Source organism: Schistocerca serialis, chromosome 9 (genome assembly GCF_023864345.2).
Source record: "Schistocerca serialis cubense isolate TAMUIC-IGC-003099 chromosome 9, iqSchSeri2.2, whole genome shotgun sequence".
In the NCBI taxonomy this organism is placed as follows: Eukaryota; Metazoa; Arthropoda; class Insecta; order Orthoptera; family Acrididae; genus Schistocerca; species Schistocerca serialis.
In genome coordinates this window covers 191444497-191463077 of record NC_064646.1, presented here as the reverse complement: position 1 = coordinate 191463077, position 18581 = coordinate 191444497, and positions in this window count along the sequence as shown.

Below are 18581 nucleotides of genomic sequence, written 5' to 3'. Positions count from 1 at the left end.
TTATAATTTATTGAGAAGATTCCTCCGCAATGAAAAACGCTTTTGTTGTGATGATGTCCATCCCAAATCCTGTATCATTTCAGTGACAGTCACTTCGCTATTTCACAATAGTACAAAACGTACTGCCCTTCTCTGAACTTTTTCGATGTAGTCCGTCAACCCTATCTGGTAAGGATCCCACATCGCGCAGCAGTAATTGGAAAGAGGACGGACAAGCGTAGTGTACGCACTCTCCTTAATAGATATGTTACATATTCTAAGTGTCCTGCCAATAAAACGCAGTCTTCGGTTAGCCTTCCACACCACTTTTTCTATGTGGTGCTTCCAATTTAAGTTGTTCATAATTGTAATTCCTAGGCATTTAGTTGAATTTACAGTCTTTATATTTGACGGATTTATCGTGTAACCGAATTTTAACGGATTCCTTTTCTGCACTCATGTGAATGACCTCGCACTTTTCGTTATTTAGGGTCAAATGTCAGTTTTTGCACCCAACAGATATCTTTTCTAAATAATTTTGCAATTTGTTTTGATCTTCTGATGACTTTACTAGTCGGTAAACGACAGCGTCGTCTGCAAACAACCTAAGACGGCTGCTCAGATTGTCTCCCAAATCGTTTATATAGCTAAGGAATACTACCCTGGGGAACGCCATAAATCACTTCTGTTTTACTCGATGACCTTTCATCGATTATTACGAACTGTGACCTCTCTGACAGGAAATCACAAATCCAGTCACATAACTGAGGTGATATTCCGTAAGCGCGCAATTTCACTAAAGCCACTTGTATGGTACAGTGTCAAAAGCCGTCAGGAAATCCACCGATACGGAATCAATTGAAAATCCCTTGTCATAGCACTCAACACTTAAAGCGAGTAAAGAGCTGGTTGTGTTTCACAAGAACGATGTTTCCTAATTCTTCCACAAATTACGTGCACGACAAAACATCATCACATTCTCGATCGCTTACATAAAAAGAACTGAAATTTCAGACAGGTGTCGAAAACTAAGTCGAAACAGTCATTCATTCCGTTGTCCTGGGTGTTTTGCATTGCACTTCAGAGATTCAATAACATGTATGCCACTCCGTGAGCTTTTATCACTACCTGACATGTACGTGACATTCTCCTCGTAACTCTACGGAGGACACTCTGTAGTATCCGCTCCTACTCTGAGATGAGAAACCACAAGAGTTCTTGAAGACTTTGTTGTAGAGCAGGACGACCACGAACACGTGTTTCAAGCGTGTTCCACATACGCATATCTCAAGCCATGCGTTAAGACCTCAGCCGGCCGGGGTGGCCGAGCGGTTCTAGGCGCTACAGTCTGGAACCGCTCGACCGCTACGGTCGCAGGTTCGAATCCTGCCTCGGGCATGGATGTTTGTGATGTCCTTAGGTTAGTTAGGTTTAAGTAGTTCTCAGTTCTAGGGGACTGATGACCTCAGAAGTTAAGTCCCATAGTGCTCAGAGCCATTTGAACCATTAAGAACTCAGGTACCGCCCGTATCAAACAGCTTTAACGTACCGGACATTGATACAAAATGGTTTAAATGGCTCTGAGCACTATGGGACTTAACATCTGTGGTCATCAGTCCCCTAGAACTTAGAACTACTTAAACCTAACTAACCTAAGGACATCACACACATCCATACCCGAGGCAGGATTCGAACCTGCGACTGTAGCAGTCGCGCGGTTCCGGACTGAGCGCCTAGAACCGCGAGACCACCGGACATTGATACATGGTCCCCCTAATTCATTTGAGTAATGTGCATTGCTGAACTCTTCTTGTAAACGTACGCTCTCTGAATTTGAACAGTAAGCGTCTCCGTTATGCACAACACCTCTCTTGCAATCACTGGAGTCTAACATCTCTGTAATGTGAAAGATCCCTTGGTGAAACGCTCTCGTGTTCTTTGTATGACCTTTTCTGTAAATCTACTTGGAGAACTTTCCAGACTGATGAGCAATACTCAAGAACACTGCATAAATTTTCAGCTTCCAAGATCCCCAAAGTTATTTATTCATACAGATGATCGGTTTCGGCAGTTTTCTGTTGCCATCTTCGGATCTCAATAGGTGGGGCCGAAAATGCTAGTATACAGCAACTGACGTAACAGCACACATAATTGTATCCAAAATTTACAGTATACGAAACAGTTGTAACGTCCCCTTAGAAAATTATCTGAATTACTGTGCTGATAAACCTCTTACATTATTTGCTTTTCAAACAGCTGAGCAAAACTGAACGTACTCAAACATTCACTAAAGTGATAGACAATATTTTTTTAGCGCAACGCAATCTGACTTTCAGTAATCGCTACAAAGAATGGCCCTGGCTAACATTAACCTATACCTTTCACAAATCACTTACCTCACAAAAATCTTCGTTACTCGAACTACTGCAATACAGCGAGCGCCTCTACTGCCAGCTAAATAAAAGATTCAAACTACTGAAGGCACTAACTACTGATAGTCATAGTTAGCAAATTAAAGATTTTGATAGAGAACAAACAAATTATTTACCGTAATAGTGTTGAAAAATCATAATATACATAGCAGTTCATGACATCCAGTCTTACAAATTTCAAAACTCCGCCATTTCTCTCCCCACATCCACCACTGCTGGCGGCTCACCTCCGACTGCGCAACGCTACGTGCTGTTAACAGCCAACTGCCCAACACTACAATGGGCAACAACAATGCAAACCAGCTACAGACTTCACACAGCACAGCCAGTGATTTCCATACAGAGCGCTACGTTGCGTTACCAATATAAAAACCTAAACAGCCCACTTACACAGTGACATACTTATGTTTACATCATTATACAACTTTCTTCCTCAGTACAGCAAGTGGTATATATACAATGTATGGCCAAGTTGATACCGCGAGCTATAGTAGAAGTCTGTATATCAGTTTTAAAAGAACGGCGATTTACGTACATGTTTTTGCGCCGATTACAAGTGGTCACATTCATCACCATTTTACAGCTGACAGATACAAGCGTAAACATTCTTAGTGATAGATAAGTACATTAGATGCAGCAGTGGCAGTACAAGTCGATACTTTGACCTCACATTAGGTTAAAGCATGGCTCTACCATTCCATGTAATTACATATATCTAAATTATTATCATAACAGATAAGCCAAGCCAGTATTCCACATTTTTAAAAAGGAACAACCTGTAAAAAATGTACAACAGTCATAAAACGTAATTTATACATAAATCTTTTTATATCACTTTACAAAATTTTCAAAAACGTTTTATACACATTCTTAATAATTATTTACCAATTTTCCTTCATACAAAACCACAACCAATACGACAATCCGTAACCGCTTAAATACTCTCTAGGTGCAGTTATTGGTATCACACGTAGGTTGATTTTAATACATCCAGGAATAGTTCGATATCTACAGACACACATATGATGAGATATAGTCACACATGTGATATTTTGTCAAGGATATATTCAAGGTACGCGCACCAGCAATGGAGCTACTTAATCTTTTTGCTTTTTGTCAGTTACAATGTTATCATGAGGTTATCCGAGACAACACGTCACTCGAGATCTAGGTGGAATCTCGTTACCTGACACCTATGTGCAACCCGATGGCCTATTATCTAGGTAAACACTGTTCCAATGTTTAATACAACCAGTGTACAATTATTACACCATGTGGGATTGCAGCCGCTCTTCACTCCACCTATGATCTAGTATTACCAGGTTACTCTTACGTATTCCTGTGCTAGAACAAACAAGTTAACGCTATATTCATCTTAGATGACTAATGTCAGAATGCCGTCATGTACTGTAAATTTTGGATATAATTATGTGTGTTGTTCTCTTAGTTGCTGTATTCTAGCATTTTTGGTTCTGCCTTTTCCAAGGTCCGAAGATGGCAACAGAGAACTGCTGAATCCGGTCTTCTAAATGAATTAATCATTTTAGTGATCTTGGCAACTGAAAATTTATTCAGTGTTCATAATACCACAAATCGTCCGCATGCAGACGATGTCAGAAGTGTATTACTCAAGAATCGGTCTAGCAATTGTTTCCTAAGCCATTTCTTCCGTGGATGACATACATTTGCTTATGATTATCTAATGACTCTCATCCAGGTACATGGTTTACCTACTACTTGTTTCTTTATGACGTCACCCCACTTAAGGCCACTTTGAATGATTACTCCTAAGTAATTCCTGTTTCCAGTCATTCGTCAGCAATTCTGTAATCGATCAGCAATGGATGTCTCCACGTATTTATGCGCCGCACGTTACATTTATTTACACTCAAGGTCAACTGCCTTTCTCTGCACCAATTTCGATCCTATGCAGGCCCTCATGAATTTCGCTACAGTCCTCTGGCGTTGTAACGGAACGTATCTTGTAAGGGATTTCTTACTTTATTTTTTATCATTTTACGAAGGATTCACTACTCTGTATCAGACTTATACTGCAAAATATGTATGTGCTAACATAAATTAGAGAATATCACTGACATTACGCATAAGGGGTACGAAATTAATTCTGTAATTGCATTCAATTTCTTTCAGAAACAAAACAAAATGTAGGAAGTGAAGACTTCCGTTTCTTGGTCTTCGCTTCTTTTTTCATCGCCCAAGCCATTAGAATGTTCGTACTGCTTTATTGAAAGGTAACGGTGTCTGCATTTAATTTGGAAATCTTTGTCAGCAATATATCAATTTTGTTTTCATGATTTTATGTGTTTCAGCCAGATGTATCATGGAGTTCTTTGAAGACAGAACGATAGACTGATAATCGCGTCGCGGCGTTTCAGAATTATGTTCTCAATCAGTCTAACATGCAAATCTATTTTACGAAGTCCAAATTTTAATATACTTTATCACTTTTAATGTGGAAATCCAGGTAGAATCACGGACTTTCAAACAGTGACGATGTACAATAGCCACGATGGCCTGATACATCAACAGACCATGATATATGAAGGTAAAAAAAATCAGGGAAGGTGATTTGGTACAATAAACAACCTGATTACGTCTTGATATGTGAAATATCGTTATCCACATCGTGCCATCGTATTTGTAGCCGGTTTTTACCGACGCACACATTTAGCCATGCACAGCATAGTTTTTGCAAATAATAAAATTTTTTTTTTTACTTTTTTTAAAAAATATAATCCAATATGGAGTCGAGGTAGCAGTTGTCGTTATACTGGTTATCACTGTTAGCATACAACTGCGATTCTTATACATATATTTTAACAATGCGTTTCAAGAGACAATGCTCCCATCAACAGGATGTAAAATCTATATCACGAAATTAAACGGACTAAAAAGACAAAATACCATCACAAATAGTTGGGAAGTCCATAGAATAAAACAGAATTAAAAGTATAGTGGACTGTGGGTCCTCGTGTTACATTGAAGTTGTTGACACCAGTCGACGGCCGTGCCATAGCTACCAAATATGCTGTTGCATTGTGCCGGCTCGGGAGCTGTTGTGGACTGACGTGCCTGGGTGTTGTGGCGTGGTTACAGCCGTGTGCTTGACGGTAACGCTATGCTATTGGGCGCCTGTTTTCCTTATTCCATTGGTCTGCTATTGTTAGCCTCTCGCCACTCCCTCAGTGACATGCTACAAGTTTAAAGTCGCATACCTACCCTAAAATAATACTAAAAACCCGCTAAAAAATCTCTTTTCTTTAAAATTATCTTGCGCATTTAGAATATTGCTTTGTTTCTTTTCATGGATAGCTATCTCGAATTCCTCTAGTAAATCAAGTTTCCTCCCTTTCTTTTCTACATGCAATATTTCTACGTTGACTTCTATGCTCTTAAGGGGATGGCCTGTTTCATATATATGGTCCGCAACAGCTGATTTGTCTTAATTTCCTAACCTGAGCGCATCTTTATGTTACTTATACCGGATCGCGAATGATTTTCCTGTCTGCCCTATATATTTTGCATCACAAATTCTGCATTGAATCTTATAAACTCCCGATCTTTCAAACTTATTTCTCTTCTCGCCAATATCGTGCTTAAGGCTATACCTCACTAGGTTATTAGTCTGAAAAGCTATTTTAACATCGTGTGGCTTAAAAATATTTGCTATCTTTTGTGAGACTGTTCCGTAGTATGGCATCGTGATAATTTTCACTTTCTCTCCATCAGGTTTATTCTTTTTGCGCTTATTACTTTTCCGTAACAGTTTTTTAACCATATCTATTCTGTAACCGTTATTCATCGCTATTCTCTTAACGGTATTAATTTCAGTCTCCCTATCTTTTTCGCTCATAGGAATATTGACTGTCCTATGCACGAGACTACGGAAAGCAGCTTCTTTATAAGCCTGCGGATAGCATGATTCATTCGGGATCACGGCATCAGTCGTAGTTTGTTTTCTATAAACGGAGAATGCATGTTTGTTGCACTGCTTTTTTATACTCAGGTCCAGGAACTATAAACAATTGTCAGTTTCATACTCCATGGTAAATTCTATTTTATTATGTGCGTCGTTGAACTTTTTTACTATTTCCTCCATATCCTCGCGGGAACCATCGACAAGTAACAGTGTCGTCTACATAACGCTTGTAAGAAACAGTTTTATCCACGATGTTATCGTCAGAATTTAGAACTTTATCTTCAAGGTAGTTGATAAAAATGTCCGCCATAGTTCCTGAAATACTGTACACCATGGCTAACCTATCGTCCTGAATATAAAATTTCTTATTAAACGTAAAATAATTAAAACTTGTAATGAGCTGTAGGAGTTCAACAAATTCAGTTGTCTCTTCCGTTGAAATTTTACCGTATTTAGGGAAATTTCTCTCAATGATTTCTATAGTTTCGTTAATCGGAACACTGGGGTATAAGTTCCTAACATCCTACAAAACCAAACGGGAAGTGTCAGTGACTGGCGTATCTTTAATTTCACCTATCATGGTCATACTACCACGCACAGAATAGTTATTTTTGTACACGTAAGTCTTTTTCAGAATTTGGTCCAACAATTTCGTTATTTTATATGCTGGACTATTTTGACCGTTAACAATCGGACGAACCGGATGCAGATCTTTATGTATCTTCACCTGTGATCTTAATTTGGGGGCCGTTGGATTCATGATAACACATCTTCTTTTTTCGGCTTCTGTCAGCAGGAAGTGTGTGCGGTTAAGAACAGTTTTTAGTTTAGTTTGGAAATTGGCTGTTATGTCTTTCGGAATTTCCGTAATACTGTTTTCGACAAAAAACGCTAAGGTCTTCGAAACGTACTCCTCCTCTTTTAATATTACGACCGTATTCCCATTATCCGCTTTCGTGGCAATAGCTTTCACTTCATTAATCTTTTTATTTATAGAATCGACAGTTAATCGGTCTGCTCTAGTCTTATGATTAACACTATTTCGCTTACTTAGCTCCTTTTTAACTATTTTATGTAGCTTATGATCGACATGCCCGGTTTCGTTATTATTTAATTTGGCAATTTATATGAATAGCTATCCATGAAAAGAAACAAAGCAATATTCTAAATGCACAAGATAATTTTAAAGAAATGAGATTTTTTAGCGGATTTTTATAATTATTTTTGGGTAGGTATGCGACTTTAAACTTGTAGCATGTCACTGAGGGAGTGGCGAGAGGCTAACAATAGCAGACCAGTGCAATAAGGAAAACAGGCGCCCAATACCATAGCGTTACCGTCAAGCACACGGCTGTAACCACGCCACAACACCTAGGCACGTCAGTCCACAACAGCTCCCGAGCCGGCACAGTGCGACACCATATTTGGTAGCTATGGGACGGCCATCGACTGGTGTCAACAACTTCAATGTAATACGAGGACCCACAGTCCACTATACTTTTAATTCTGTTTTATTCTATGGACTTCCCAACTATTTGTGATGGTATTTTGTCTTTTTAGTCCGCTTAATTTCATGACATAGATTTTACAACCTGATGATGGGAGCATTGTCTCTTGAAACGCGTTGTTAAAATGTATGTATAAGAATCGGGGTTGAATGCTAACAGTGATAACCACTAATAAATATTTCTTTCATGTTTATCTTCAGTAAGGGAAGATACGTTACAATAACTTTCCTATAGACAACAGCACCTCCAGTGAGTGGCACCTAGCAAACTAAGACCGTTGGGAATGTCTCAGTATACACTAATCCAACCGCACTGTTGATCGGTTTAGTTATGAGTGGAGGCTGAGTACCGCTAATGGGAGAAAGCTGACTCATGCTCATTCTATTTTAGGACCAAATAAGTGCAGACATCGGGTTCAATCGTACAATCGTACAATGGTCGAGTTCACGCGTTTACGTATAGATGAGGTGAGATTTATGCCAGACAATGGTAATCAAAGAAAGTATTACATTTAATTTAATGTAGGACACGCTTTTTATTTTCCACTCACGAATCTCGTAGTTATATACTGAAATCAGTGCCGTACGTCCAAGATTTGACGCTCACTAGATAGGCGTCGCTCATTTCCTCCCGAATTTTATCGATGTTGACCTCACAATGCAGACTGAACAGCTTTACAGATCTTATCAACAAATTGTGAAAAAAGATCGTACCCTGAAATCGAGACCACAACCTAGTCAGAAGACAGAATAATTCTTCCATATCGGACACTGTGGCAAATAACACCATGCTTCCAACTTACAGAAACTAGAAAGTACAAGGCAGTTAATCATATATTGCTGTACAGGACAGATTTTTGATGAGCGATGCGCTGAATAAGTGTTGGTTATCTCAAATACGCTTTAATAAAGTGTTTGTGGAAAAAGGTACATCGTTTTGCAGCCAAGAGAACCCTACGTACTACTGAGAAATTGGAAATAGAAAAATCTTACTCTCTATCGTAATTTACATACAAAATTTATTTGTAAACTTGAAATGAATTTACATTTTTGAACTAGTTAATAACGTTAATAAGACGCAGACATGCACTCGAAGGTTTAAGTATTATTGGCTGTGACGTATACACACTATATGACAAAAAGTTCGGCGCGTTGGCGAGGTTTTGAAACTGACGTTTGTTCCGCTATCGGATTCTCATTTTCTAGTAAGCCTATTATGGAAGATTTTATTGAGAAATGGAAGCCTAACTAGCATGGTTGACATTACGCCTTAAATCTTCGGAATTTTCGAGATTTATTAGGCTCATAATCCTGTATGCCACGTAAAATTTCTTGCGGTCATTTAATTTTGTATATTTGTAGTCAACATACATATAACCTTTTAGATATCTGTACGACTAACGTACTACGATAAGTTTCACATCCCTGAATTTTCTTTAGTCATGGATAAAAGTGTGATTTTCATCAGTTGTCTTTCAATACCACCACTCTACCTACTTCGACCTTTCTGGATCACGCTTCTTTACTACATTCCTCTATGTATTTAAACTCTGTGACCACTGAGCCGCAGGATTTTAATATTGTATCAGACTTCGTTACACTGTTCTTTATAATTTGAACTTGAGACGATTGAAATCCAATTTTTTAAATTCTGTTCTCAATTTCTGTTGAGGTATTACGTGTTATGCATATTACTTAGTCGACTTTCCTGCTTTTCTGATGCAAGTTGCAAGCTTCTACCTCTAGAGGGCTCCGAATTGTAGCTTGTGAGATGGCGGTGTGTAACCGAACTATGTCACTGAGCGAGAAACAGCCCATTGTGATCAAGTTTCTAACCGCCCACACACGGAGTACCCTCTGCTTCTGCCAGACCACATAGGATCGCTACATGTACAACAATCCAACGCCCTGGGTCACTGTCATCGATCTTCCACCACACAGTCCCGACTTGGCCCAATCAGATTTTTATATTTTTCGAAAACTTAACACATTTGTGGCCTTCACTGTGATAGTTGAAACGTCCCCTTAGAAGAATTATACAAGACTGTGCTTAAACTGAAACACAATATTTTTTTGCGCAACACAATCTGACTTTCAAAAATCCCTACAAAAAAATGGCCCTGACTAACATTAACCTATACGTTTCACAAATCGCTTACCTCACAAAAATCTTCGTTACTCGAACTACTGCAATACAGCGAGCGCCACTACTGCCAGCTAAGTAAAAGATTCAAACTACGGAAGGCACTAACTACTGATAGGCATAGTTAGCAAATGAAAGGTTTTGATAGAGAACAAACAATGTATTTACCTTAATAGTGTTGAAAACATCATAATATACATAGCAGTTCGTGACATCCAGTCTTACAAATATCAAAACTCCGCCATTTCTCTCCCCACATCCACCACTGCTGGCGGCTCACCTCCAACTGCGCAACGCTACGCGCTGTTCACATCCAGCAGCCCAACACTACAATGGCAGACAACAATGTAAACTAGCCACAGACTGCACAAAGCACAGCCAGTGATTTTCATACAGAGCGCTACGTAACGTTGCCAATAAGAAAACATAAACAGCCTACTTACATAGCCCCCATGCTCCCCACAAAAAATTTTACAAATTGTTTTGGGCAGTGGCCAATAATGATTCGATAAAATTTTTCATAATTACAATAACAAAGATATCAAATGCACACCCTAATTGATACAATGTTGGTCAAAAGCTAAAATTTTCTCACGGTCCATAAAGACAGTACTGATCATTCATCACAGTAAAATTGCAGTGTTTTTCTCAAAGTCTGAGCAGTAAAAGAAAATGCACACGGAAGTAGTGGATTTCCATGAAGTCTTGAAGAAGTAGTGTTGTCCTTCCAACGGAAAGACAGTGCTGACTCTCGACATGCAGACAGGTAATGGGCCACAACAGAGTAAACCCACAGCATAGTCATTCCAAGTTTTGAAGAATATTAGTAGGTAGGTCATCACAGAGTAGACCCACTGTAGTCCTGGTAGAGATTACGGTATTGGTGGGCCACCAGATGTGCAGACCCACTGTAGTCCTGGTAGAGATTGTGGTATTGGTGGGCCACCAGAGGTGCAGACCCACTGCAATCCTTGTAGAAATAGTGGTACTCGTGAGTCAGCAAAGGTGTAGACCCACTGTAGTCCTTGTAGAAATAATGGTATTGGTGGGTCATCAAAGATGCACACCCACTGTAGTCCTTGTAGAGATGGCCAGCAGCCATCTGTTGTGACTGTGCAGGTGCACAATCACCACTGAAGAGCCTTACAGATATTATAGCAAGTCCATAACCACCACTTGTGCACTGACAAAGTTTTTGGAATTGTCCTTAGAACCAGCAATGCAGTTATCCAGTCCCTTGCTGAATTATTAACACACGTGCAAACACTAACACTCCCTACTTCCCACATATTGTCTTTATACTATGACCAACAGAAATGTGTGCAGTGAAATGCAACTTACAAGTTACTTAATTTGATGAACTCATGTCAATTACAATTTTATAACATAATAACACAATAACAAAGGTACAAAATACATCATTAAAGAACATAACAATGCAGATAACATTTGTAGTAGTACATTTGAGGATAACAGTATTCCTCATCATAGAGAGTGTAGCTTAGTACTAGAAAAATTCTACAACAAAAATCTTATTAATTAAACACATAAAGACAGGAGGAACACAAATACACAAGGGTACACAAACACATAGAGGGATAACACAAAGGAAAGGACAGGGTTTGTTTTACTGCAGTATTTTGCATGGAGATCTCCCTTCATTCATCGTTATTCCCAAAAAGTCCTATCTAAGCCTGCTTTCTGTATTCTATTCATCCTCTTTCAAAATCCTTTTTCGGCCAAACCATTTTCTTATAGCTTCTCAATGCATTTCTTCCAATTCATCCTAACTAGTTCTCTTATATAGCCTACCCCATCTTAAGCTAACTTAAATCTACTGAGCTCAGATATATATATATACCAAGGGATGAGGCAATGCAGCAGCAAATGACAAATTAACACAAAGAGCAATGACAAAAAATTCAAATTGGCAAAGCAAGCAGCAATATTACTACTAATATAAGGCAATGAGTAGCAAACAAGAAAAATATATCAGTAGGAAAACTGGCTTAACAGAGTAATGTAAAGTGAAATTTAGTAGCACTATGCCTGGCAAACAGCAGCAGCAAATGCAATAACTTATATCTAAACATGACAAAGTGCAAGCAGAAAAAATATTACAGTAAAAATGGCCATGTTTAATACCTATGTCACATCTTAACACTAGGGTGATGCATCACCTTAACTTACACTACTAAATAAATTACCCAGTCGTTGACAAAAATTATGTATGCAATTCCTGTGAAGGGAAATGTCTTTTTGTGCTCCCTCGTTTTCTTGAAGTAGATTATAAAATGGTTATTTACTGGATCTGTAGGCATAAAATATCTATATTAGTACATCTATTAAATTTTATTCTAACCAATGCTGCAGTGCAGCTAGAAACTAGATATCAAACAAAATGAGCAACCTCTCAACTAGAAAGACAATAGATGTAAAATGTTTCTCATCATTTCATTAGGTATTTTAGTAAATATCATAAATTAAGAGCTCCACAGTGTAATCATATATTTTTAAGTTTGAGTGTGTCGTATTTGCGATGCTTTCTACAAAGAAATGTCAATAGCGAGGATAATGGCGTCCTTTTTTCTCCACCTGTGCCTCTGAAAGGCACACACTAATGGCTTTTTTCCAGACGACTGTCACGCAGCTGCCCACGTAATGCGTCAGGCTCACGACGCATTACGTGAAGGTCACTTAACTTTCTTACTGAAATATTTACAACACCAGTTTGCACTACAGTGGCAGTCTCATATACAAAATTTCACGGGTCGAGAATTTGTGTTGCAAATGTGTAGAAACAAAATCTTATGAATATAACAGTATCCAAAAAATTTTCGCCGGCACTGTGATACATTCACGGATATACACACATTGCATAACTCTTAAAGTAGGATTCTTATTTTCGAACATCCTTTTCCACAAATCAGAGTCCCTAACCACTATTCATTATTCCTTACCTTATTGTACATATACATTTTCGTTGACACTTATTCAATACTTCATCATAAGAAATACATAGCATAATCAAATTCCTCATATACGGTAGCATCATCTTATTGAACATAAACATATCTCAACAGCATAATACATATTGTCGTTGTAATAATATCATAACATCTCAGTCAATTCTCAAAATCGTTGTAGCTTCCTCCAATAATTTCAAATCCTAAAAAAAATTCTCTGCTCATTTCAATAGTGTCATCTACCTCAAACGTACTTTAAAAATCATGATCTCATGTCAAGTACATCATTCAAAGCTCTAATAGTATCACAATGGTTCTGAAAAAATATGAACAGTTCACAAAGTACAGACAAAATACAGTTTCATAAGTGTCAAGTTATACAACTGTGTAATTATGTAAACATCTGTCACTTATGTAGTAAAAAAAAATGTTTGTCTCTCAGTTAAATGGTCAGATAGCTGTGTAATTTATGTGTTAGAGAAATATGGTACCGATGTGTTAAGTTGTATAAGCAAATACCATATTAGCTAGGGCTCCTTGTGCTTGCCAAACACATGGTACATAAAGTAGGCGTGTACCCCCCTGAGGATTAATGTAATTATACCCTCAGGTGTTACAGATTACAGCAATGGAATGAAATGTATCAAGGAAAACTTTGTTTGTAATTCAAAAACCTTGAAAAATAAATGGTTCAAGTACAAAATTAATCACTCAAATGCGTGTCCTGTAGCGCTAAATGTGCGTCTTGCTGTAAGATAATCTCTGTGGAAGTGTCGTAGTCATTGTCCTCCGAAAGCTAAGTTCTGCAGAAGCCAATGTACTTACCTCATGATAAACAAAAGTGAAATGCTTTGCGTATAGAAATCTTACTCATTACACTTATTGCCGTGATGAAGAAAGTACTGTGCTGTAACGTATTGTTGTGCTACGGATAAGGCAGTCTCATTGTAGCTATACCACAAAAGTTACTACTAAAACATGTTTTACTCTCCAGAATAATACAGAAAAACTGTGCAGATATAAAACAGAAACACGGCAAAAGCAATGTTGTAAATAGTCACTCATTAGTAGCGTCGTGATAAAATCGTGTAGCTGTCACATAAACTAACCACTGTGTCATCTGGTATCTCACTGAAAGCACTTTAAATCCAGAATGTGTTTTCAAGTAAACCAAATTGTTGCATTAAAATCTCATTAGCAGTAGTGGTAAATGTTGTAAGTATGTGAGCCTTACGTAATCGTGCAACTAACAAGTAAGAATGTACACACACAATAACACTGTGTCGTCTGTTCACAATAACAATGCATTCGTAATTTCTGTTTAAATAAGTTCTCTTGGTTCTTGACTGGATATTTAAGTTCAAACATTGTTGCATGTTAACAGATTCTAAGTCTGACAAAGCATACTAGTAATGCAAAGTGAAAAGTTATATGGCAAAGACAAATTTTAAAAGCAGATTATCTCTCAATAAACGGTTTTGCATGTGAAATGTGGTGTAAACCTATACTCTTCCTAGTACACAGTGTTTCAACTTCGACGCAATTATCATGTGGTATATGTCGGTAAAGAATATTGGTATTTTTCTCAAGGTTAGCGTCTATCTAATTTTTCCCCTGAGCCAGCCGGCGCACGTGGCTGCCTGTGGTGCGAGTCATTGTCTGTCTCTTTGTTGGCGTGCGCTGTTATTGGGATTAGAACAACTAACTTCTACAAATTCACCTTGTCGAGAGTGCCCTGCTCTGTTTGAATCCCGCCAGTTCTGATGCAATTCAGGTATGTCGTTTTGTTCGTAGTTTACATAGTTTCTTGTTTGTCGGTCATGTGGTGGAGAATTTCTCCTGGAATGGTAACTGCGCACTGAACTGTTGCGTCAGAAGTTATTCTGTCTCCCTTGATAATAATTGTTTTGGTTTCCACATTGTCTGTTTCTATGGTTATCTCTGTCACATTCACAATTACGGAAGTGCGATCTTTCTCTGTAACTATTACTCTGCCAGTGGTTGTCATATGGGTGGTGACTGTTTTGTTCACGATTTGCGTTGTAAGAATAGCCTTGTCGTGTCCAGTTATTATGTCTTCCATCGCGGAATTGGGACGGATGTGATCTGTAATTGTTGTGTTCCCGTTTTCACGTTCTGCGATTGTCTGTGTCAATTTCTAATTCTTGTAAGAGTCCCTGAAAAGCTTCAATGTCGTCTTTGCAATGTCCAGCCAAAATAATATATCATAAATGTTCAGGTAATTTGATTAAGCAAATGTGGATGAGTTCTGAGGTGCTATATGGGTTTGACAGGTACTGATTCTTGTGCAACATGTCTTCAAAATATTTCACAAGACTGGAAAACTCAGATTGTTCGAAATGTTTCATCATTATGATGATATGTGTTACTCGGTCTTGTGTAGCTTGAGACCAATAGGCTGAGAGGAAGGCATGGTAAAATTCTCCTTCACTGTGACAATCGTGAATGACCAATCGCATTCTTACAGCTGGTTCATTCTCTAAATAGCCACACATAAATTCTAATCTGTGCTCTAATGACCAGTTTGGAGAAAAACAATGAGAGAATTGATGGAGCCACGCTTGTGGATGAAAGTCGTTGCCAGAATTCTTAAATGTTTTGAATTTACGTGTAGTAATGAACAGCTTACAGTCAAAATCATCATGTCGGCGAGTCGCATATCAGTCATTGTTACGTCCTGTCGGCGGTTCCATCTCAAAATTCGGTGTACCTTGCCAATTTCTTTCATAATTTCCAAAGTGCCTCATGTTATTATTTTGAGGCTGTTCCGTATTGCTATGTCCCTCATCCCATATTGGAGCACGAGTGTCCTCTGAAATATGTAATTCTTGTATTACCTGCATCAACTGATCTTGTACTTCCCGGATTTGTCTTTGGTGTTGCGTATTAATTTGATTCTGATTTTGTTTGAATTTCCTAATTTGTTCACACTCTTCTGTGTTATTAAATACTACCGGTTTTGTGTCATTCAGATTATCATCTACCTTCGTAGATAAATTATTTAGCTGATCCGAAAAGTTCAACAACTTTCTCTGATAATGAACTAATTTCCTCCATGTGTCATTTTGAACCAATTTTCAGAGTATCTACTGTGTCCTTTAAGTTTTCCTGAGTTTTTGCAAGTTGCGTAACCGAATCGGTAGCTGCAACTGAGTCAATTTTAGCTAGCAAGGTCTCATGATTTTCATGAACAATAGTTTGCAGTTCTTTTATGGCTGCTTCGTGAGTCTGTAATGTATTTTCATGCCACGAAAAAATGGGTTGGAAATGCTCACAAATTTGTGTTTTTACGTCATTACAGACTTATTGACATTTCGATTCGATTTTAAGTAATTCAGCAGTTAAACCTTCACGTGTTTGTTCAAGTGTGGTGTCTAACTTTCGAAGATTTTCTTCCATTGTGTCTAACTTTTGAGGCTTTTGCTGTGTTTGTCTCCGATTTTGTTCCATTGTGTCTAACTTTTGAAGCTTTTGCTGTGTTTGTCTTTGATTTTGTTCCATTGTGTCTAACTTTCGAAGATTTTGTTCCATTGTGTCTAACTTTTGAAGCTTTTGTCCCATTTGTTGTATTAATAGTAATAACAATGCACTGGTGTCTGAAACATGTTCCTCAGTGCTTTTTGGCAGTGAATCTGCACCGGCAACTTTCACATTTTGACAAGCAGAAAATGTGTCTTGACTTTTTTGAGAAAATGGTGAGGACCCAAAACCTGAATCGAAAGTATTTGCGAGATTGCGTCCTGTCATTTCGGATTCCTGAGGCGAGCTGTCGCCGACCCATCGATCGATAATGCTTCCCTGTTAACTAATTGTTTCACTGTCTATGCCATTATTTGCCACCTGCTCCATTTCCCTATGCAAATCACCAAATTACTAGTTTGAATGTCTGTTAATTCATTACACAGTGGTGCTGATAAGCTACGTTCATCGTCACTATTATTTCTCAGTTTACTTTGGAGCCTAGTGCTACGTCTTTCACACGCCATTATTGTCACAATATTTCTCACGATAACACAGAAAAGCACAATTTGAAAAGTAAAAATAAGAGAACACATTAACATAGCACTGAAAATAATATCTGGTTAATTGCAAGTGCAGCTGCAAAATACTTGGTGCAAATCTACATGCATGCCACAACTGTTTTACTGTACAACAATGAAGGACTGCAATTACAAAGGAGATTCTCTGTACAGTTACGTGCTAGCAATAAATAATGGCTACACTAATTACACAAACTACAAGAAAAAAATCAGAAGATTCCAGTGAGGTATCCTGGCAGGGTCGCCATATGAAATGTCCCTTTAGAAGAATTATATAAGACTGTGCTTAAACTGAAACACATTATTTTTTAGTGCAACGCAATCTGACTTTCAAAAATCCCTACAAAAAAATGGCACTGACTAACATTAACCTATACATTTCACAAATCGCTTACCTCACAAAAATCTTTGTTACTCGAACTACTGCAATACAGCGAGCGCCACTACTGCCAGCTAAATAAAAGATTCAAACTACGGAAGGCACTAACTACTGATAGGCATAGTTAGCAAATGAAAGATTTTGATAGAGAACAAACAATGTATTTACCTTAATAGTGTTGAAAAATCCTAATATACATAGCAGTTCATGACATCCAGTCTTACAAATTTCAAAACTCCGCCATTTCTCTCCCCACATCCACCACTGCTGGCGGCTCACCTCCAACTGCGCAACGCTACGCGCTGTTCACATCCAGCTGCCCAACACTACAATGGCAGACAACAATGTAAACTAGCCACAGACTGCACAAAGCACAGCCAGTGATTTTCATACAGAGCGCTACGTAACGTTACCAATAAGAAAACATAAACAGCCTACTCACATAGTGACTAAACAATGTAAGCAGAGGTGAAGTAATGCCTCCGCCGACTACTACAAACATTTTACACTTACAATGTCAACAAACTGGTCTCTCGTTGTCAGCAATGTGTTAGTCGTCGGAGTGACTATGTTGAGAAAGAAATATGTAGAAATGAAGAATAAAAATCTAAAATGTAATGAATATTTTTAATAAGCTTTAGGGGTTTTCGCAAAAAAATTCGGAGTCATTACTTTTCGGCGCGCACTTGTATTTTGGAGCTCGGTATTACATTATCAGATGTTAGTCCAAACTGACATAGTCCCTTGATGACTTCCCATATTTTTGCCCTTTCCTAAGTACGTCTAATATATCACTCGACTCATAAGATTTTTAGAGGATATTGGCAGTTAACAGTTAAAACAGAAACCCGACATCGACAACTGTTTCTTTTCACTCACTCTTCTGCCTCGGTATTTACTCCCAGCCCTTTCGTCTACTACAGACTTTCAGACTCTATCTGCTTTGACATATTTTATAAATTCTATAACGCAGCCAATGTATCTTTCTTTATTTTATCGTGATCAGTCCGCGGCGTGGGAATGAAAACTTGAAAAATAATTAGATTGGGTTAATCTTCACATCTGATGAGAATTGTCACTGCTTAGCACATAGTTCCTCAATTTACAGGCTGATATTTTCCACATTGTACAAATTCTAGGGACTGATCGATGAGAGGATACGGAACGAAAATGG